Source organism: Eptatretus burgeri, chromosome 13 (genome assembly GCF_056783735.1).
Source record: "Eptatretus burgeri isolate ZD-2024b chromosome 13, Ebu_testis_v1, whole genome shotgun sequence".
Classification (NCBI taxonomy): Eukaryota; Metazoa; Chordata; class Myxini; order Myxiniformes; family Myxinidae; genus Eptatretus; species Eptatretus burgeri.
In genome coordinates this window covers 17542245-17547244 of record NC_140973.1, presented here as the reverse complement: position 1 = coordinate 17547244, position 5000 = coordinate 17542245, and positions in this window count along the sequence as shown.

The window sequence follows — 5000 nt, the reverse complement described above, 5'->3', positions numbered from 1 at the left end:
CAATATTCAAAAAATTTCATCCTTTTGGTAAAGTGGTCACTCGATGTCAAACTCATATATGATGTCACAATTAGGTCATTAAGATGGGTATATAAAGTATTATTTCAATGATTGTATGGGACATGCAGGGTCCATGCAGTTTCACTTAATTCCCATTTTATATGCATCCAAAGGGCTATCGTGAGCTTTGGCGATTGTATCTGTGGCTTGGACGGGATAAAATGACCATCTCAACCCCAGTGGGAACAACAACAATTCACCATAAACTGTTTTTGTGTGTTCAACACAAGCAGAAATGCAGATTAAGCCAGAAGGGCACTTACATTCCTTGATTGCACGTCCGAATCTCAAATTGTAGCGCTCGCTGTGCAGACCTAAGCCCATTCCAAAACGCCAAATAAATACATCGGCCATTGAATTACACATTCAGAAAGCAACTTAGTGAATCAGCACACAAAATAAAAACATAAAAAATATTTCCAACTTAAACCACAAGTCTGTTATATAAAGGCAAGCCTCGATAATTCTGCAATGTCAAATTAATTCTCATTTTACATATCATGTAGAGCAAGCTGTACATGTTATGTAAAATACATAGCAAGCTGTTCATCTCATCACCATTGATTTCCCCATTTATATTAATAATTGTGAAATCACAAGTGAAGATCAAGAAGTGATGGCAAAAGCAAATATATATATATATATATATATATATATATATATATATATATATATATATATATATATATATATATATATATATATATATATATATATATATATATATATATATATATATATATATATATATATATATATGGTGTCCATAAAGTGTCTTAACAATTTTAAAAAGTTATTACAAAAGCAAATGAATAGATAAACCTGTGGAAATTATTACAAAATGAGGAGTAGATATTGAAGTTTTTTTGCTTCATTTAATACACTTCGAAATGGGCATCATTAGTTGCACGAAGCACATCAAGACGGTATAAATTATAAAGAGACTTTATGGACACCATGTATGTATGTATGTATGTATGTATGTATGTATATATATATATTATATATATATATATATATATATATATATATATATATATATATATCTTCTTCTTTTGGCTGCTCCCGTTAGGGGTCGCCACAGTGGATCACCCGTATGATCCGCATAGTGATTTGGCACATGTTTTACGCCGGATGCCCTTCCTGACGCAACCCTGGTCGCCTCTTACGACACAGGGATATGGTACACCTATTTTAACCGGGGTATACACCAGCCCAGTACACTGGTACTCACTTCGCCGACCTCGGAAGGATGACAGGCTGAGTCAACCCCTTGGTGTATTAATTCAGGGGGGCAACGGGGCTTGAACTCAGGACCTTTTGGATCCCAAGCCGCTGCCCTAACCACTGCGCCAACACAAGGCTGTATATATATATATATATATATATATATATATATATATATATATATATATATATATATATATATATATATATATATATATATATATATATATATATATATATATGAATATATATATATGTATATATATAAACATACATACATACATAAATACATATATATATATATATATACATATACACATATATGTATATACATATACATACATACAGTATATACATATATATATATATATATATATATATATATATATATTCAGTATAAACAGTATGTATAATATATACAGTATATATAGACACTGTATATATATATATATATACATTTATTTATATACAGTATATATATATATATATATATATATATATATATATATATATATATTTCCAGCAGTGTGTGTGTGTGTGTGTGTGTCTGTGTGTGTCTGTGTGTGTCTGTGTGTGTCTGTGGCCGCTGTTTCTCGACAACCACTCGTCCGTTCTAATTGAAACTTGCCAGCTATATTGCTGGGGACCTGTGGATGTGCCTTTTCAAGGTTTGATATTAATCGGACAAGTGCTTCCTAAGTTATGGCCATTTATTTATCAACCAATGAAAGGACACGTTGCTGCCTAAGCGTGGCTGCGTAGGCCGGTGCGCAGCCGACCGACGATGACGTCACGTGCCGTGCCGGTTAAGATGGGGATCGGTGCCTTAAGGCTTGGTCACAACGAACCCACGACAGATTTGTGCCACGGCACGACAGGAAATTTGGGCAAATCGTGGGTCATCGGGGGTCGTCGCAAGGCAGTCCTATGAAATTTTGAGCATCGTGGCATCGACTTGCTGTCGTGAGGCAAAATTGGACATGCATCTTTTTTGCTCGACGATTTTTTGTGGTATCTATGTCTTGTGGCTGTCGTGAGTCTGTCCTACGTTAAATAGTTGGGAGACGGACGCACGAGCGTCCCACGACCGTTGTGTGACAGTCTTGCAACAGTCGCTAGACTGCTGCATGACTGTCGAACGCGCATCCCACGAGTGAACCACGACCTGATCACGTGAAAAATAGCCCCCCCCCCCGACAACTCATGATGGTCCCACGACTGACTTGCGACAACACCCACAACATATCTTTTTTTCTGTCGCGTCCCCATTGCCAAACCATCTTTAATGTGTCGTAGCCCTTGTGACCACTCGAAATAGATTTCGGGCATGTTGCAAGATCTGCCCAGGACAAATATTTTATGGGTCTACCATGACAAAATTTCGTGCGATCCGTTGTGCCCGGGGACTAAGTTACCGTGGCGTAGGAGTGGAAATGGTCAATGGTAGCGAATGTCATTGCAAGCAAAGATGGAGGTGAACTTGGTTTTGATTTTGATTTTAATTAACTCTGTGTGTGGAAGTATCACAGCAGTTGTTACTTCAATGCAAGCGATAATTCATGGAATGCATGTGAACATTCCGTACGGGCACGCACCACTTCCGGATAGTGATGAATTAATGCATTCTAATAATTTCTCGATTTCTTATTCGCATTTATAGAGAAACACAATGGCCCAATCCAGTCGTCGTTTACGAGAGTGAAGGAACAGACTTCGTGGTTGTTTGAAAGTTTTTTTTTGTTTTTTTTGGGGGGGGGTTGCACGTATGGGCACGTGAGAGCGAAGGAACAGCCTGTGAGGTTGTTTCTGGCTCGCGGTTTGAAAGTTTTTTTTTTGGTTTGCACGTACGGGCACGCACGTATGGCAACGCACCTATGGGCACGCGAGAGCGAAGGACCGGCCTGTGTGGTTGTTTCTGGCTCGTGGTTTGAAAGTTAATATATATTTTTGGTCTGCACGTACGGCCACACATGTACGGGCACGCGAGAACAAAGGAACGGCCTGTGTGTTTGTTGTTTCTGGCTCGCGGTTTGAATTTTTTTTAATTTTTTTGGTTTGCACGTACGGCCACGCACCTACGGGCACGCGAGAGCGAAGGAACAGCCTGTGTAGTTGTTTCTGGCTCGCGGTTTGAAAGTTAATATATATTTTTTTGCACGTTCAGCCACGCATGTACGGCCACGCATTGGTATATATATATATATATCTTGATATATATATATATATCTTGATATATATATCTTGATATATATATCTTGATATATATATATATATATATATATATATATATATATATATATATATCTTGATATATATATATATATATATATATATCTTTATATATATATATATATATATATATATATATATATATATATATATATATATATATATATATATATATATATATCTTGATATATATATATATATATATATATATATATATATATATATCTTGATATATATATATATATATATATATATATATATATATATCTTGATATATATATATATATATATATATCTTGATATATATATATATATATATATATATATATATATATATATATATATATATATATATATCTTGATATATATATATATATATATATATATATATCTTGATATATATATATATATATATATATATATCTTGATATATATATATATATATATATATATATATATATATATATATATATATATATATATATATATATATATATATATATATATATATATATATATATATATATATATATATATATATATATATATATATATATATATATATATATATATATATATATATATATATATATATATATATATATATATATATATATATATATATATATATATATATATATATGTATATATAAATATGTGTATATATATGTATATATATATGTGTATATATATGTATATATATATATATATATATATATGTATATATATATATATATATATATATATATATATATATATATATATATATGTATATGTATTGTTGCGGCCTCCAGAATTCCCACCAGACTCTCCAGAATCGCAGGGCATCGCACACAATAACTCCATGACGTGGTGGGTTGCTAATCGACCGTGAACGCCAAATCTCAATCACGTAACCTTGGGTCCTCCGCCTACTGTTTAACCGGTTACCTAAAATAATCACTTGACCTAATTACCGGGGGACACACCTTCAGTACGCCTTGTCTGAACCGGGTCACCTTACCCCGTCAGATGCAGCCAAGCGAAACTGCCAACGAACGTTCCGGCTAGTAGAACGGATCGTTGGGAAATAATGTCCCGGCTTAGCTGGGATACGGACCATGCTGGATCAATGAAGGAAAAGACGAAAATGAGCTGGGAACATTTCTGCACAAGCATTTATTAACAAACAGGCGATGAAAAATATGTGGCACAGTGAATGGATTTATTATTGTATGCAAGCACGGTTAGTAAGGAATTTGTGGGGTGTGACAACAACACAAGCAACTTACTAAAGTAGACACAGAGCAGGCTTATCCCGACATATCTTCTACACTCTTAGGCTATGACAGGCACCATGACACACACACACACACACACACACACACACACACACACACACACACACACACACACACACACACACACACACACACACACACACACACACACACACGCACACACACACACCGATAAAGATGAGATAATCAGAGGAAAGGAGGGGA